Source organism: Leptidea sinapis, chromosome 37 (assembly GCF_905404315.1).
Source record: "Leptidea sinapis chromosome 37, ilLepSina1.1, whole genome shotgun sequence".
Classification (NCBI taxonomy): domain Eukaryota; kingdom Metazoa; phylum Arthropoda; class Insecta; order Lepidoptera; family Pieridae; genus Leptidea; species Leptidea sinapis.
In genome coordinates, this window is record NC_066301.1 from 1,432,771 (window position 1) to 1,452,963 (window position 20,193).

The 20,193-nt window shown below is 34.6% G+C and overlaps 1 protein-coding gene across 3 annotated transcripts in view; it reads left to right on the top strand.

The window, feature by feature from the left end:
- The first annotated feature begins 7,281 nt into the window (after positions 1-7,281).
- LOC126975678 (TWiK family of potassium channels protein 12-like) overlaps positions 7,282-20,193 on the top strand; it is a 170,122-nt gene continuing 157,210 nt past the window's right edge. For all 3 annotated transcript variants that reach the window (XM_050823674.1, XM_050823676.1, XM_050823677.1), the window contains exon 1: positions 7,282-7,443. The gene's annotated coding sequence lies outside the window, so the exon portion shown is untranslated. The remainder of the gene's footprint in view (positions 7,444-20,193) is intronic.

Consider the following 20,193-nt stretch of genomic DNA (forward strand, 5'->3'; position numbering starts at 1 on the left):
AAAACGTCTCTGGCAGAAACAGGTAATTTCCTAGACCTGGAAGTGTCAAAATAATAAAACGAAAAATGTATGTCTAGGTTCCAAATTGTATATATTGTTACGACATGAAAATGAAACATGACGAGAAAGGCATGCAATTTTGTATTAAATAAGTTTATAAATTTAAGCCTATCGAGGTTATTAAGTGAAATATAATTTTAATTGTTATTAAGGGAACGTTCTTATTGGGTATCAATTAACATTTAAATTATCCTCGATACTCGTAAAAGCTTTTATTACAAGATAATGATCAAAATATTTTGATTCAATAGAAAGGGGTTTGTTTTGCTTTAAATAAACTGCCTAGAGCTATATATCATCTATATAACATCAATCGGGCTGGCACTCCTTAACTTAAATCACAAAACAAAAATGAGAATCGTTTTTTTATTTCATTTGATATATAAATACATCCATATGATTCCCTTTCGATAGTTACCATCACCAAATCTGTGAAATGCTGAGAAAACTTCTTAAACTTTTTATTTTAAACGAATTAAATGATTTCTTACAAAAAAGCACTGTTTCATGTAGAACTCATGAAATAATTATATACCTTAAAATTTCCCCGAACAGTTTAATGACAAGTCTTACAGATAGCGCTAGATTTTTATATTCAAATGTTTTGATGCAAAAGTGGATTTTGAGATCACTTATTGGATAATTAAATCTATCACATATTCAAAAAGATGGTATGGGCCAGAGATACTAAGTACGCCGTAACACCTCATTAGACCACTTTTTCTAGCATAAAATTGGAGTTGCATTCCCAAGGTCGGGTATAATTTATTAGAAATTATTTATGCTATAGTTGCCTTACCAGACAAAGGTTTTCAAATAATTTTTTTTTTATTTGTGTAATTCTTTTTAAATTTCGAAACGCAGTTTCTGGGGTCATATTGTAAAAATAATAGAAATTGCCCATCGATACTAACTCTTACTTAACTTCCTAACTCGACCTACTGTCAGTGACGTAATAGGTTGAACAAATCCCTCTCCCTCCCGGTTTGATCCTCGCCCGCACGTACCAAGTTTTCGATATGTGAATGCATATGTACATTTATGCGACGCCTTATAAGGTTGGCAACGCTCATGTGATTCCTCTGGTTTTACAAGAGAGTAAAGGATGCTTTGGTCACATACCATCAGATGACTCGTATGATGATTTGTCTTTATGTTCTATAAAAAATATACCATAAGACACAATACTATAAAAATGATTGATCTTGGGGATCCATCTCTATGTCAGTTTTATTATAAAATTGCCGTTTAGGCGTAATGGCTACTTTAGATTAAAACAAGAAAACGTTTATAATACAAATAAAAATTATAATAAAAATAATAAAAAAAGATTAACAATGGACCCCGAAGTATAGATAACTGTATTGCAGGATTCCTAAACTTAGATTACAAACACGATTGCACAAAAAAAATGGATCCAAACGTTATAAATGAATCGATCATGACACGACAGAATACATTTAAAAAAAGAAAAAGAATGCCTCAAAAATAAGGTAAAGGTGTATTAATAATTAAGTAAATTTTTGTATACAAGTTCCGGCTGGAACTGACGCAGCAGAAATAGCTCGCAGTATAAAAGGTAATTTTTTATAATTGAGAACGCACGCACTGTACTTTTTTGTTTTAATAGCTTCCGTAGAAGTAACTTTGACTTGAAGAATGAAGCCCCATAAAGACCACCAACTTAAGTAAATTATGACTGACATGAAATCATCGACATGATTTGATGTTATCATGACAAAACGACAATTTAATTAATTAACTTTTATTGTTATCCTTATGTTTTGTTGGTCACCAAACCCAAAAATTTAAAAGTAAGTTTTTGTATATTTTTTAATACGGTATTTTCTGTAAAATGTATCTTAAGCTTTCATTTCTAAGTTATGCTCTGAATTTGTTAACATTTAAAAATCAATCTTCGTTTGAGTGTCGCAGGCTAGCTCAAATGTTTCAAATCACTTTAACTAATTTAACTAAGGAAGTGTCAGAGGAATTTCTTAAATATCTATCAATAGCTGGTTTGTTAAAGGTACGATAATTATTATATTACATAACCATAATCATAACCAGTACTAACCATGAACCAACATAGAGAGAATAATGGATATTTATTGATTCAACCAACGTATAAACTTGGAAGAAAATTGAATAAGTCAAACAATACTTAAATTCATTCCCCATACTCCCTCAATTCACTTTCTATTCAGTTCAAGTTCTACCCAATAAATGTATAATGATGAATCCCTTGAGTATTATTCAATCGCAGTTCTTATTATGCCAGTGAAATTGAACGCTTTAAACGATTATCGGTTGCAATGTTTACAGTGAGATTACGCTGTGCGAATTGTATCGAGAATAACTTCAAGCGTTAGGCCTGAGGCTTATATTCAGATCCATATTTTGTAGTTAAGGATTCTGACTCCGTGATATCAAATATAAGTCGCATATCAAAACTTGCCCTGTCATATTATAATATGGTATCAAGCCAAAGCTTAAAATACTAATAACTTGAAAAAGGAGTAAATAATCTAATAGTAGAACATCTTCACCATTTATGGGCTACACAAGCGGGAAGAGGCAGAGCAGTTAGGGCTAGCACTTCTGAGTTATTCAACGTCTATAATATTATTTCGTTTTAATCAGATAACTATTGAATTATAAATTATGTTAAAATAGGAAAGAATAATGTAAAATTATGTTTTAAATAACGTGTTGTGAAGGTAGGTAGGTACGTTAAATCTTAATAGGTTGAATATTTTATAATGAATGTTTTAAAATGTTTCAGAAGCTTGCGTGTTGATGTTAGCGAAGCTACGAATACAAACATCGATCAAATATATTTTATTCGTAGAAGCGATATCGACACGCATCAATGAACGCTAGTAGAGATGATGATCTACTAACTCGGGGTCGCGCGCTCCAAGAACTTTGCAATTTGTTTTGCTACTGATCCGAGGTAAAAGTCCAAACCTATCTGTTTATTCGTGGAAATGTATTTCACATATACGACTAAGGGACCTTCAAGGATAGGGTTTACTCCCAACTTAAAGGCGAATGTCCACGGACGGTTACCTAACCGCTTTACATCCCGTAAGTAACTTTGCTCCTTTGCCCATTCTTATATTATTTTTTTATGGACAAGGATGACAAACGAGCGTAAGTGTCACCTATTGTTAAGTGATCACCTCCGCCCAAATTCTCTAGCAACACCAAAGAATCACAGGAGCGTTGCCGGCTTTTAAGGAGCTGTGCTCTATTAATGACACCCAGCTTCGTCGAAGCCAATTTGGCTTTGCCCTCCAGATGTCCGCGGAATATCGCCCGACATTTCGAGACTCAGTATTCCGATACTGGGCGAGGCTTTTAGGGAAGTTTTGTCAACGAGCGGTGAAACAGACAAATGGGGTTTTTAGTGCTAAACGCGCAAAATTGAGTCTTTTGGGGGTATAGTTTTAGCTCATGAGATAAAGTAACATATTCTAGAATTACTGTCAATACAAAAATTAATGCCCCAATTCTGTATTTACACTTGTTTTTTAGCTCAAATGCCGCAGACAAAACCAAAAATATAAACACACGTTAAGCTATTTGGCGGGGGCGGTTAGTAAAAATATAGCAAGTTAAACGACATTATGAATGCTGTTGTAGTAGCAAATCACTTAAATGCTAAGTAATTAATTTGTTAGCTGTTCTCGTTGTTTATCATTTAGCTTAGTAAGTTTTAGATTACAGAATTTTGCGCAACCGTTACTAATAGCTCTTAATCTTATTTATAATTATTGTAGTATATTATTATAGTTTTATATAATATATAAAACAATAATGTCGTCCAACTTAGGTCACTTTTGCACAATTAATAAAATTGTCCGTACATACACAGCCTTCCAAAATTTTATCGAAGTATAGAAATTTATTGGTGATAAATTTTCCAAGTTTTGGACCAAACTTTTGAAACTGCTTTGTTGATAGTAGGTACTTACTAGAAAGAACTAATCACTAAAAATTAAAAAAAATTGTAAGTTTTAGTTAAACTGTTATGAAAAATTAAATAAGTTAATAAGATACAACAGAACAATAAAGTTAGTTAATTATTTTTATTATGTTGAACTATTTAAATGTGAATGTGTGATTTATTTTTTTAATTTTTCAAAATTTGGGTTATTCTCGGAGCCTTTGATGTTAGTTTTTTGCAAATCAGCATGTTAAATGTTTCTTAGTCTATTTTATTCACAAATTGAGAACTCCTGCGCTTGAATACTTTCAAAGTCCACATTAATTAGATGTAAGCCGCCGAGACTTGTAACTCTCGAAAGTGCCTCGTAAGCTTGCAACACAAACATCAACTGCATAGTTATATGAGTTTGTTATCTTAGTTTGTTTGTTTGATCGGTAAGTAACATAACAAGTAATCGGTAAATCAGGAAGTGACAAAATTAAAAAACTGACTAGTTATAATTCTTAGCCTACTGGTTCAAATTGAATGAAATTTGAAATATATCGTGCTTATACAATCTCTGCTTAGTTACTGAAAATACTTTCTGTTTTACCCACAACGAAGTTATAGGTGGTCTAAAATTGCCTCAACGCTTTCGACAAAAGGATGGTACGACCGTGCCGATTGTTTTTGGTCGACTTGGCGGGGACATTGGCGTGCCGTGCATATAAATAAATAAATTTTTGTTTGAAGACTTTTTATGAACCCATATTGTCATGTGTTATTGTCATTAGTCAAGTAGTATGCGGGTCTATTTATCATATGTTTTTCCTATTTCATTTTATTTAGATTAGGAGGACAAACGATTGATTACACCTGATACCATATGATAAGTGATTACTACCTGGTATTATTCTTGCAACATCAGTCAAATCACAGGACCCTTGTCGGCTTATTTGGTTCGCACTTGAAGGAATGCCGCATAAATCTGGGCTGGTTCTACAGGCTGGTTGTATATGAGGTAAAATGCTGGCAAACTGAACTGTGGCGGAATGCAACTCATCCAGTGAGTGAGGATGTATGGATAATGAAACTTGTCACAAGCGATATCTTGATTCGAAGGAAGGAATCAGGTCAAAGAGTTTCATAAAATTATGAATTACATTTTTCACGGCGCATGTATAAGAGGTGGCAACACGTTATTCGAGTCGGCCTACATTTTGAATATCTCTGTTACTCTAACGTTAATTAAAAATTCAATCGAGCGAACATTTTATGCGACGAAATAGACAATGACGATTACAATATCGATTACAAAGCGACCCCCGCTGCCTCTTGTTGTATGAAAGTGACAACGTGACAAACCACAAAATAGAGTTAAATATGTTAATTCGCCAATAGACAGAGTGATTTATAAAGATGTATGTAAACTATTAAGGAAATCTATAGTAATTGCCGAAAAGTGTAAGAGGATAATTTTATATGCGAACTCGAACGTTTTTAGTGTACTTTATCAAAGGACCAACAGGAGACCTCCGTTAAGAATATCTTATGATATCTATCCATTGTTTTTTTGGGTTTTCCTCAGTTTTTTCATGGTATGTTTTATTTAGCCCCTTATTTAGGACTTTGATAAGTCCTCAAGTCTGAAGCATATCTTTTCAAATGAAAAACGACCGAATTTTGAAAATTATTTCGCTACTAGTTTCATTTCGGTTTATTTTTTAAATAGTCTTCTAAAATATTTACAATAAATGTATCAAAACTAATAGACCTAGAGTTCCTGTTAATGTCACAAATAAAAATGTATGTAAAATATTTGAGAAAGTTATCAACCAAGGTACTAACATAAGACATACAAAAGCTTCACCAGTGGGAAGTGGCTTCTTCGCACCAGGATGTCTGTTAGGTGGATATCACAGCGAAGCCTTTCTGTGTCATGAAGCCGAGATGTGCAAGCATTACTGTGCTTAAGTTTCTAGGGCGGTACCTATAGATACTGGAATAACTGGTCAAATGAGACTTAACGACTTATGTCTCAAATGGACAACCGCAATTGCGGCGCCGCTCAGAGCTTTGAGTTCAATAAAACATCCTAAGAGGCACTGCGTATAAGGAGCAGGGCGTATCACTTACCACCAGATGAACGTCTTGCTCGTCTCATTATTTATTCTTATGAAAAAATTAAGGAAAATACAAAAGATAAGTGAAAACAAATAAAACATAATTTACAGAAATCAACAAATTATCTAAATAGTACTTCACCAAAATTGCTTTTGAACTTACTACAAATTAGAGGTAAAAGTGGTAACTATCTTATATCCGCATGAAAAGTTTCATCGCGATGTTTTCAGAATTTCGGGTGGGACTTAAATATAGCGAATGTGTTCTTCGCATAAGAAAGGTCACATCCAATACTTGTAATATTCTATATCTTATTTCAGACAGAATATACAGTCCATAGCCAATTTTGTGTTAAAGTAGATTAAAGTAGCCATTACTTAAATGATATACTGACACACTTTTACACACATTATGTTACACCAAACTAGGTATACCCTGTACTATGTTTGGGTAGAGGACAACGATATATTTTATACGATATACTTACTTAAACATACATACATAAACATCAAAACATACATAAATTCATATTGTAAATTATTGTTTTTTGTGTGAGTGTTTTTTATTGCTAATAAAGTGTGTTTCTATTCTATTTCTTCTATTTAAAATGACTCAAAAACAAACATTATTATTCATCATATAAATGTTTGCCCCTTCCCGGATTCGAACCCGGAACCTCTAGCTCAGTAGGCAGGGTCACTAACCACTGGGCTATATTAGTCATCATACAAATGTTATTTTTAAATATTTCAGTGGGACCAGAGCTTTTCAGCGACTATCAAGTGAAGCTTGCTTGTCTAATCAATTCAAAAAAAATGAATAAAAAACAAATCTACTTACAAAGTCGACATAAATAATTCCTCAAAAAGAGTTTTCCCTCCCCACCTCGTCTGTAAATTTTATACGCTGGTAAACATTGCAAAAAATAACTTCACAACGCTATTCATGCTAAGTCAAGGCTACGAAACTTACCAACTCATATAAGCAATAATAAATAACGTTTGTAAAAGCGACAAGCATAGCTTTTCGAGTGTATTTTTATTCAGTAGCTTTCAGTAAGTTTGCGTGTAGCGATGTAAGAGAGAGAGAAAACCGTTCGGGTTAGTTCGTGTGGGACGATCGTGTACGTCCGTGGGAGTTGAAACGTCAGTTCAGTTATAAAAGCTAGCCGTGCGGGTGTGATTGGAAGCGAAGGACGCAAAGTACGAAAGGTTTCGTGATGTTGTGGCAGTGATTTAACACGTGCTGTGAAGTGGATGTTATATACGTTACTGTATGACTTGTCTATTGTGTATTATCAGCGGGAGATTAAATAAATTAAGAAGGTATAATCTTTCATTCTTTTTTGTAGAGTTCGTAAGTATAATATTATAAAGTTGACAGTTAATGAACTATTTGTGTTGAACTTTGAATCTGTGATACAAAATTAATTAAATTTTTAAATGTTGAACTGCTTTACTATTCGGTATAAATGTAACAAACACAAGAAAAAAATTCAATGTGAATTAATTCTTTATTTTCTACTAATAAATAACTACTGTGCGAAACTTTAAAAATGATGTTTATAATATATTATTTATTAAAACGTTGCCTTATAAGAACTATAAAAAATGAAGATAAAAATGTATATTTACAATTACAGAACTTTACTTTATTTAGTTTTGAAATAATTTTATGAATACAGTTCTACCAAAAGTTAACTCCAAACTCTAGATGATATTCATTTTTCGATATTGATATGAGATAGTAAAAATTCAAGTTGAAGAAAATTAAAAATATCAAGTAGATCTTAAAGTAGACAACAGTTTTTTTAAGTATTGAGAGTTTATTTTATAGCGATTGCTTACTAAGAATTTTCTTAATAATTATAATCAGCCAGTGAGATTTTATTACTATTGAACGAACTGTCTATACAAATAACACTATTTTTTTTTTGTAATCTATGAAAACGTCTTTTTGCAGTTTTTAATAAAAAAATATTTATATTTTGTTCTTACTTATACTTGTGTAAATTATTAAAAATGTATCTTTAACTCATATTTTGTGCTACAATTGCATAAAAGAAATCTTTAAAATTAATTAATTAATAAAAATGTAAGTTTATTTATTAACATGTTACGATTGAAATTATGATTGTGGAGCTTTTAAATTAAATTTAAGCGACAAATGTGAGAAAAATACAGAATACAAAGTAAAAATTCTCAATTTTTTTAAAAAGTCTCAAACTCTTACGTAAAAATATAAAATCCTAAAAATATGAAATAAATATAGTATGGGAAGTTTAATTCTCATGTCTGAGCAAATTTATATAACCAACAGACATCCTTAGATATTGGTAACATTATACTATATAATATACTTATTTCTCTGGTATTTCAAGATAGCTAGGGCGACGCGGACGGTGATAAATTATTGTCAACTTATAGAATACTTTATCATTTTGTTTACTGAACATAAGAACAAGTCTAACTCACACACAGAGGGTATACTTGGTCATGCCACTCTTTTAGAAAAATAATAAAGTGACAATGTAATATTTGGTATCAATATTTATGTTTGTTTTGCATTTTAAATAAAACAAAGGACAAGTCCGTAAGTGGACTTTATTTAGTGACGTTTTTATTTTTTAAACTTTACAATTGAAAGTTTTTTAGATTCTTCAAATCTAGCTTTATTAATTGCTGGTTAAAATAATTTTAATCACCTGTGTTTCCCCAAAAAAAAATTGTGATAATCACTATCACCAATATCTAAAACTCGCATTCGCAAGTTTTATTGTAAAAATAACATTCGTTGGTATTTTCTACCATTTATACAAAATTTTTTTTCATTTTAAAATAAATGAAAGTGTGGCATTTGCACATACAGCAATACAGTCACAGTTTTTTTATAACTTTTATCTTTAAAGTGTCAGTTAAATTTCCTTATTTAAATCCTCATAAAATATACTTAGAATGTAGACACTATCTATTTTAGACTATTTATTTTGCGTTGACGTTTTATCAGGCGTGGACAGTAGAAGGCTTATCTGCCATTAATACCATGTTGACATAATGCTTGTAATAAAGACGATATATTATTGCATAGTAATGTTGATTTAATAAATACAATGGTAGCAGTTTTTAAAAAAACTTAAGACACGACATCTTAAGAGCATTATCATGTACTATCTGTATATGTACAGACTTTCGACTTATGTTATGTTGGTCTTTGGCTGTACGGTGAATGATTAAATTAAATGACGGTTGCTCTGTCTAGATCCAAATCACTACACATTATAGAACAAAGTCTGACTGTCTGTCTGTTCGCGGTAAACTCAAAAACAACAGTACCGATTTTTATGTTATTATTTAGACCAATGATAGTATGGTTCTCGAAAAAGGAAGAATATGATATAATTTACTGAAGTAGGCGTTACTTTACGGAAATCCATAATTATCGAAACGTTTTAAGTTTTTCTTTAGTGTTAATTTTGCTAATTCCTTCCGATTTTGACGAGTCAACATGTCCTGAGGATGCTTCGTGTAGGGGCGAAACACGTGTCGAATCGTTGAAAAGACTAATATTGGCGGAATTAAAAACTAAAGTAAAACTCAAAACATTTGGATAACATAATTTCTTAATTTTTTGTATTCATCAACGATATTTTATGGAGGTGTCGGAAAAAAATAAACCGTCATTAAGCTTTTCGAAAACCCTTTGAGATATAACAAAATAATGTATGGTGGAATTGTGAATATTTTATTTAGGTCTACAGAAAATTCTGCGATGGCATAATATGTCTATCTATTAAGGATAACATACCATATCCACTTTAATACTTTAAAAAATACACGATTATAAAGCGGTTATGTAAAAATTGTATACAGAAATACTATATTAATCCTTATCGTTACTACATTATATTATAAAGTCATTCAGAAATACATTTTTTTTTTCATTTTTAACTTATTAACTTTGATTACACATATCTGATGGCTTTAGACTACATAGCCGAATACTTACATCGCACTATTGACAGAACAGCTAGTTAGCTAGTAAAGTATGTAAATGTAAGAAATAAAGTTCCTTCTGAAGAATATCAACTTTTTTATAGTCTTCAGTGATCCAAATACTTGTTACATTACAAACTTTATCAACGAGTCTACCAAACTTAATTTTAACATTAAATACGGTAAAAACAGTTGCTCGAAGTTCTAAGTACTATAGAATATAATGTAATATTTTTACTGTATTTTGATCTAATATTTAGTTAAGACAATGAGATTATAATATCTAAGACCAGAGAGTAGGCTTTTGAAATAATTTGTTTGTACTGTTTCACCGCGTATCTGCTTAACTAATCGCAATCCTTAATTTATAGGGCCCAGTTTGTGATTTTAATCGAAGACCTGCCTTGGCTTTTCAATCTACGGAAAATTTTCTATGTTGACTTGTTAACATTTTTATGTTATTATATTTTGTATGATAAACAGATAAGAGTAAATTTGATACTGTGTGGACTTATAGATTTGAATTGACTATTAAAATGCAATTATTAGACTAACAGCTTAAGGGGACTATTATTGTTTTTGATGTTATTTTAGATTTTATACTTTCAGGCGTTTCTGAGAAAAAGGGTCCTGTTATATTTCTCGGACAAACGAACAACGAAGCATACTATAGTAATCAAAGACCCTTTAAAAAGGCCTCTGCGGTTTAGTTTTAATTTTAAATATGGCTCAATCAGAATTTATTCGTTTTACTAAACCTATGTTGATTAAAATTTTTAAATAATAACACAACACTAAGACGTACATCAATTCAGTTTTGTTTAAAGTTATAAGCAATTATTCAAGAAACGAAATAGCATTTCGATGCATTAATCTTTAATTTGAAGCATCAAAGTACTAGCATCAATTGAAACGTGCCATTTAATTCATATCTCTACTCACGAATTGTGTAGCTCCAGTGAAAAATTCAATATCAGTAGATTGTTAAGATATTATGAACATTTCTATGATTTGTGTAAGCAATATAAGTGATTGTGCTCCGTAAATATTGTTCTGCACTTGATTGATTGTTATTCTTCAGTGACATGTTTGATAATCGATGTGAATATTTTATGGGAAACACCAAGGTTAACTAATGGTAAATGATTACTGTAAACCTTTTTTTCAGTTAGTTTGTTTAGGTCACGTTCCCAGGATTCTACCATGAGCATTCCATGAGATATCAGATATGTCTATTGGTGAGGGGGGTAGATACTTGAATTAAATAAATATAGTTTACCTTATACAAATATTTGAATTATTCAGTATAAAATGGCATATTAGGATTAGCCTAATATAGCCCTGTGCTTAGCCGGGGCGTAAAAAGAATAGGGGAGTCCCAGGCCCAAGGGTGTCGTAAGAGGCGACTTCGAGTTTTTTTATGTGTGGGAGAGTTACGCTGCCGTCTAATGACGTCAGCAGAATCGGGCTAGACTCGTCCGGGTTATTACCTCTTACTCACTTACTCGCACAGAATACAAACGTGAAATAGCGGCCTAGAGCCGCTATGATTCGCATGGGTTAGTGTCGAGGACCGGTGGCCATTCCCCCCCAACAAGATTACGAAAGCGGTCCTTAAAGAGATAGTACCCCAGGAGGATACTGACTCTACCAGATCCGGGGAACCCCTCCCCGAGCATTCTCACTCGGACTGCCACTGCCTGGGCACAGTACCATGCATATCAAAGGCAGCGGAATTCACACCAATTTAAACGCCACCCACCACTACCTTGAGACGGCGCAGTCGGCCTTGTGTTTCCTTACGGAGACGCAGATGTCTCGACCTGGCGATACGTCATTTTCAACGTACCCCAGGTACAAAATTGAGCATAACTTTTTGCCTCATGGCGGGGTATGTGTGTACGTTAGGGAGGATATCTGCTGTCGCCATCTCGGCAATTTTGAGGGTAGGTACCTGCCTACTCTCTGGCGCGCGTAGTTTCAGCGGACCGCGTCCACATCAATGCGTGTGTCTATAGGTCCCATAGTGGTGACGCAGAAACGTATCGTCTCATGGGCTGCGTTCAAGCGGCAATTGACGACGTGCTTGCACAGATGCCTCTCTCCACTAAAATCGTAGTCTTGGGAGATTTTAACGGGCACAGTGCCGAATGGCTTGGATCACGTACCACGGACTACGTAGGGCGATCTATGCATAGTTTCGCATTGGCGTATGGTCTGTCTCAATTAGTTGAGTCGACAACGCGGCTCCCGGATATGGATAGCCACATGCCATCCTTATTGGATCTTCTGCTGACTACACATACCAATACTTACCAGGTCTCTGTCGACGTTCCTCTCGGAACGTGCAACAATTACCTGGTCAGGAGCGTATTGCCTATCTGACACCAACGTCGCAGACCACCAGCGACCCGCCGCGTTTGGCACGACAAGTCAGCAGATTGGGATAGGATGCGTTCCTTTTTTGCATCCTACCCTTGGGGCAGGGTTTGTTTCCCTTTGGATGATCCTAGTGCCTGCGCCGTTGTAGTGGCCGATGTGATATTGCAGGGCATGAATATTTTTATACCAAGCTCTATAGTACCGATCGGTGGCAGATCACAGCCCTGGTTCGATGCGTCAGTTAAAGCAGCATCTGAATGCAAAAAATAGGCGTAGTAAACTTCGGTTGCGACACTGGTCTCAAAGGATCCGACCTGCGAAGTTCTAAAGAGGAAATATTATAAACGTTCCTCCAGATATTTTAAGCGGCAAATCGCCCGTGCGAAGTCAAAGCACGTCATCAAAATCGGCGAGCAGCTTTCCAGTTACCCGACTGGAACACGCAAGTTCAGGTCGTTGTCGAAAGCTGCTCTTGGTAACTTCAGCCAGCCGTCCATGTCGCCGTTGTACGTGAGGAATGACACCCTGGCCAATACGGCAAAAGAGAAAGCCGATCTACTGTGCACTCTTTTCGCCTCCAACTCGACTCTTGAAGATAACGAAAAAACACCGCCGAACAACCCGCGGTATCAGAGCTCTATGCCTGAAGTACAATTCAGACAGAAAACTGTTCAGCGAGCTCTGTTTTGTTCTCCAATCGTGGTTAAAACGTGTGCCCTTGTTGACGCCGGTGCTAAAGCGTTTATTCCGGCACGCTTATTCCAAAGGCGTAGTTCCTAAAAAGGAGACAGTTTGGATACGGCAAACTACAGGCCTATTGATATTACCTCCCTGCTCTCTAAAATCATGGAGAGCATAATCCACCGCCAGCTCTTGGTATACCTTATTTCAATTCCAAAAATGCTGAGTGGGTGTCTTTATCGTGACGCCGTTTTTTTATATTTGTTAATTCTTCTATGTATATAATGTATTGTGTTGTCATGAATAAATGAATACTTTACTTTATCTCGAGCGTCACCAGTTGCTCACTACCGACAGTACGGCTCTCGCCATGGTCGGTCGGCAGGTGATCTTCTGGTAAACCTAACACATAGATGGGCGGCGGCTATTGAAAGGAAGGGGGAAGGCCTGGCAGTTAGCCTGGAATAGCGAAGGCCTTTGATCGTGAATGGCACAAGGCGCTCCTCTCGAAACTGCCATCGTTTGGGCTTCCCGAGAGCTTATGCAAGTAGACCTACAGCTTCCTCACTGGGCGTAACATTCATGTCGATATCGACGGTCATTGCTCGAATCCCAAGCCAGTGAACGCTGGAGTGCCCCAAGGCTGTTTGCTATCCCACACACTGTTTCTTCTGCATATCAATGATATATTGGACATTTCCCAACATACATTGCTATGCAGACGACAGCACTGGTGACGTAGACGTTGAATCTTGTCCAATTTAACCCCCCAGAAGACTCAAGTTTGCGCGTTTACCACTAAAAAAACCCCATTTGTCGTATCACCGCTCTTCGACAACACTCTGCCTTTAAAGTGTCGCCTAGTATCAGAATACTGGGTCTTGAAATCTCGAGCGATTGCCAATTCCGTGGCCTTCTGGAGGGCATTCGGGCGTCATTAATAGAGCACGGCAGTACTTGAAGCCGGCCTACATTCTAGCGCTCTACAAAGCGCAGGTCCGGCCACACATGGAGTATTGCTATCATCTCTGGTCTGGCGCTCCACAATATCAGTTTGACCCATTTGACCACACGCAATGTAGAGCAGCTCGAATTGTCGGGGACCCAGTGCTCTGTGAACGTCTGGATCACTTGGCGTTGCGTAGAGATGTCGCTTCATTGTGTGTCTTCTACCGCATTTATTTATTTATTTATTTAAATGTGCTCCAACAAAAAATACACAATACACTATTAAACTTAAATATTGCACAAAAATAGTTCCAGTGTATGAGTCAATTACAGGTGCACACAACTTGCCCTCACACACACACACAAATTTGGCTTTGCCCTCCAGATGGCCACGGAATTGGCAATCGCTCGAGATTTCGAGACCCAGTATTCCGAGACTAGGCGAGGCTTTAAGAGAAGTGTTCTCGAAGAGCGGTGATATGACAAATGGGGTTTTTTTAGAGGTTAACGCTACTGCAACGGCGCAGGCACTAGGATCATCCGAGGGGAAACAAACCTTGCCCCAAGGGTAGGATGCAAAAAAGGAACGCAACCTATCCCAATCTGCTGACTTGTAGTGCCAAACCGGCGGGTCGCTGGTGGTCTGCGACGTTGGCGTCGGATAGGCACTACACTCCTGACCAGGCAATGGTCGGACGTTCCTAGAGGGGCGTTGACAAAGACCTGGTAACCATCGGGATGTGTAGTCAGCAGAAGATCTAATAAGGACGGCATGTGGCTATCCACATCCGAGACCCGCTTTGGCGACTCAACCAATTGAGACAGACTATACGCCAATGCAAAATTATGCACAGATCGCCCTGCGTAGTCTGTGGTACGTGATCCAAGCCATTCGGCATTGTGCCCGTTGAAATCACCCAAGACTACGATTTCAGCGGAGGGGATCTGTGCAAGCACGTCGTCAATCACCGCTTGAACGCAGCCCATGAGATGTTCGGTTTCTGCGTTACCAAGACGGGAAGGGATGGCCTCCGGTCCTCGACACTAACCTATGCGAAACATATTGGCACTAGGCTACTTCACGCCGGTATTCTGTGCGAGTGTGGTAATTAACACGGACGAGTCTGGCCCGATTGTGCTGACGTCATAATACTGCAGCGTGACTCTCCCACTTTTAAAAAGCCCTTTTTACGCCCCGGGGAAAGTACAAGACTTGAGTCGTGAGGAGGCGAGAGGCGAGAGCGGGTTGCGGCAGAGGCGATTCGATGTTGGCGTATTATTTAGCTCAGTTTGTGTTTTCCATTCATTATATATACAACTGACTAGTTAAAGAATACACATTTGATAGAAGGCTTCGGAAATGAAGCATTTCTCTGAAATGTGACGCACAATGTTTAACAAACTAATCACGTGAATCAAATCGAATATATTTTCTTGCTTTTCCATTTTGGTGTTGCTTATTAATATATTTTATATCAACCAAAACTTATTATAAAATAAACTATTTAAATAAATTGTATACAATAATTGAGTATTTAAATCTTTCTTATATTTAATAATCCACGAACATAATACTGAATTATACATATTGTTGGTAATTACTCTAAATATCTATTAATAAAAATAATTTTAATAAAAATTTAAATAAGATTTATAAATTAAGAATATAAGGATTACAAAAGTATTGAATTAAATAAATAGAAATGTGTATTTATGAAAATATTGACATTTATTTATTTATAGATTATAGATTTAAATAAACCAAGACGGACTTATGAAAAACTATTAACATGTAATTTTACTGAAAACTCTCTAGTTATTTTTCAAGTTTATCCAACTAAACCACATACTCTCAATAAATCGGTTTAAGAGTACGTACAAATACGTTCTTGCGAACATCTGTAAACTTTATCAGTTGAAATCCATGGTCTAAGTTTCGTGGTAAACACGCAGTTAAAAATATCTTGCATCATCAACAATTGCTATAACCTATGTACTTTTAATAATATTATACCATGTTCTAAGAATCATTCTTATATAAACAATAATTTTTATTGCACATATTTTGTTTAGACAAAGATTTGCTGTGTTTATAGGAATGATAAACGTAAGTTTACTTTAAAAATATATTTATGAAGGCATCTTTAAAGCTTTAAGTCACTTGAATTGGTCATTTGCTTTTGGATGTAAAACTGAGTTTCACACTGTTGATATAGTTTATGGTGAACTTTAAATATCAATTAATAGACTCCATCACCAATTTCAACCATAAATAAAAAAATCAATAAGTATTATTAATTATTTGCAATATGTGTATAAAAGTTAACAAAAAATACAGTACGAATCGAAAAAGCTCCACGCCTTTATATAACAGTAAAATTCTAACATTACAATTATCATCATTGTCATTGTTACATTATATTAACATCTACACAAAATATACAACAGGTAGTCAAAGTTGACAAGAATGAAAAAAAAAGCACAAAAGTCAGATACAGCATTGAAATTGTAATTAATAAGCCATTCATATCGTTGAGTTTTAAAAGGACTGATATTTAATATTTGAATAGCTTCGGGAAGTTTATTAAATATTTGAATACACATGTCATGACAATTTTAAGTAAACAAAATAGTCCTGGGTGCTTTTGTGTTATTTGTTTCCAAACTGGCTCAAACTGGCTGTCTTCTTATTTGCCTCGTAGATTGATTGATATGCCATTGATTTTCTAGTAAGGTTTTGTTTCCTATACACATGTACTTCTTCAAATAAACCGAAATTAGGTAAAATAACAATAAGAGAGAGGAGAGATATTGCCACTTCTTCAAATCGCATATAGTTACGTTGTTTTTTTATTTTCATTTTCAATTTCAACTTATACACACGTGTTCGTTTCGTATTATGTTTAGTTAGTATAAAATAATTTATTTTGTTCCTTTGAAACAATACGAAATGTGTATAGTATTCATATATGCATCCTACCGAGAGAAAAGCCACAAAGGGGACCTAGTATAAAATATTTGCTCAAGACGAATGCGATCCACGTTTCGTGATAGGATTTTCAAACGAGATTGAAGTGTGAAAACTGGGAGCCATCCACTCTGTTTTAGTGCTTTATTTCAGCGGGCGTGTTTTGTTTTGAGATCGAAAATGCTTTTGATTTAAATACTGTCTTACTTGATATAATGTAAGATTAGCTTTAAATAGAATGTAAGGTTTATAGGTAAGATTCAAATGAACCAGTCAATTTTAACAAATTTTCATAATTAAACTGTATGCGAAGTAATTATGTACAGGACTTATACCTATACTTGCAATGATAGAAAAACAAGTAAGGATTTTGTTAAACAATTTTTTCAAATTTAAAAGTGATAAATATTCCAGTTGGGAAATGCATTCCTCTTCATGTGCCTCTTAACAAGTAATTGTTGGCTGTCAGCTAACGAGCTCCATTCTTTCTTGTGTCAAGTGAAACAAGACTATGTCGATTTTTTTAAAGAAAAAGAACAAGACATTCATTTGATGGTACGTGATATTCCCTGCACATTTAAATGCAGTGCAAACTAAACGTTCTTAATATATTTTTTTTATGGAATAGGAGGACAAACGAGCGTACGGGTCACCTGTTGTTAAGTGATCACCGCCGCCCACACTCTCTTGAAACACCAGAGGAATCACAGGAGCGTTTCCGGCCTTTAAGGAAGGTGTACGCGCCTTTTTTAAAGGTACCCATGTCGTATCGTCCCGGAAACGATAATATAACCTAAATAATAATATAACCTAAATATATGATTCTTAATGTTACCTAATATTATGACATACGATGTTAAGTCTCATTAATCCAGTTATTTCATTGGCTACTTTTCATAGCAACTTGGCATAATAATTCTAGAAATTTTTTGCTTTTCTTCCATGGAGAATGTACATATGATAACTTTAAACCATAATACAAACAGAATCCCATCATGATCGAACGTATCGTTATCGTGACAATGAGACCATTATAAAGAAATACTATTTATTCAAACAAAACAAATCTTATAATTATACTTCAAATACTATGACTACCTAAAATTAAAACTACCATTACGTACCAAGAATACTCCCAGCATTTCCGCGTTGGATAGCTAAGATGATTCGTTGACCGAAATAACTGCCAGCGCTTGTGTTTACAGTAACCTTGTTATATACGATTATGTTTATCATACGATTGTTTTAAATATTTTCTGCGATAACAAGCAAAAATAACAGAGTATAACGAAGTATTTTACTAGGGGGAGGCTCTTTTGCACAACGGCGCCTATTTTGCCGTGAAGCAGTAATGTATAAACATTACTATGTTTCGGTATGAAGGGCGCCGTAGCTAGTGAAATTACTGGACAAATGAGACTTAACATCTTATGTCTCAAGATGACGAGCGCAGTTGTAGTGCTGCTCAGAATTTTTGGGTACTGAAGAATCCTGAGCACTGCATTGTAATGGGCAGGGCGTATCAAGTACCATCAGCTGAACGTCCTGCTCGTCTCGTCCTTTATATAGTAATGCATAATAATTATTAACTCAATTACAAAGAACTATTAATTTATATCAAAATACCTTCAAATATACATAGAAACATACAAAGTTTTATTAAAACAAAAGTAATAATAAATGAAATTACTTTTGTATCCGATTCGATTATCAAACAACATAATATGAGCCATTGTACGTTTATTTACTGATATACGCCAATTATATCAGGTAATAGTTTAATATGACGTGTATAATTATTAAAAAAAAATAAAGTAACTGAGCGTTACTTCCGTCCGAAAAAAAATGAGAATTACTCTCATGTCGCGCCTAAAGAAGTTTTACTTCGATTAGGTTTCCTCCAAAGTAAAAAATGAAACGTTTGCTTCATTAGGTAAGCAAAGCTTAATTCATCCGATAAGCGTAGCATACAAATGTTCAGCGTAGCACGTATGCTTTTCGTAGCCCTCCTATGCAAACTACGCCTACTAAAAGCAGCACAAATATGCTAAGAAGCTTAGAGAACTTACTACGCGAATTGCTGACAGAATTATAACATTTTTATTCATGCTATTACCGCCTCTTAGTTCATTCGTAATAAACTGTATAAATACCTCATCATTTAAAATGCTAATAAGATATAATTAATCTTAATTATGTGAAAAAGACGTATCCATTCATTTCTATTTAAATTTCTTGGGATCGCGGGGAATACTCGTGTTATTGCAAATACGTCAAGAAGTAAAAGTTATAGGACTAATATTAAGGACTGTCCGTAAGGTTTCATCGAGTTGTTAAGTCATACCATGAAATAATAATATTGCAACATACAGGTTAATCAGTACCTACAGGTAGGCTTAATCGAAAATATGATTTATTATTTTTAAGTTATTAAATTAAATTCTTGCAAATTACTTAGAATCAGGAAAGTAACTCTCGGTAATAACAAATTACGATTCTTCTAATATTAAGATGTACAATTTGACACCGGCAATATTTCCAATACATAATATTATTATTCATCCTTTTCTTACTAAAAATATTTGTATTATAACGAGTCTCTAACCCGCTGCGTAAATTTAATAAAGCCTAAAAGTTTTATAAATTGAACATGAAACGCAACCTTTATCACGGTAAAGAGCTTTGAAAATGGGCTTTTTGTCGCCTTCAAAAGTCGATGTTACATTAACGTAACATAAATTGAATTATAATATCTAACATTGTTGCCAACAATTTATTTGATCGTTATTTAAGTAGATTTGGTGTTCGTTTTTTGAAGAGAAACTTCTTTATCAACGTATAAGATAAATTTTATATCAAATCTTCGGTTACGTACCATGTTCTTTTTTTTAAGCGCCACAGTATTGACTGACAATTCTGTCATTTAAAGTTCATCAAGTATAGTCTATTGTAATTGAATTTATGAAGTGAAACTTATATATCGACGTATGGCAGAGTTAAAAAATAAATGGTCATACTTTTCTGTTACGCTCAACGTGCTGACGATTCTGATTACTATGATGCTTATATTCACTACTTATTATAAAACTGTCTGTTAGTTCGCA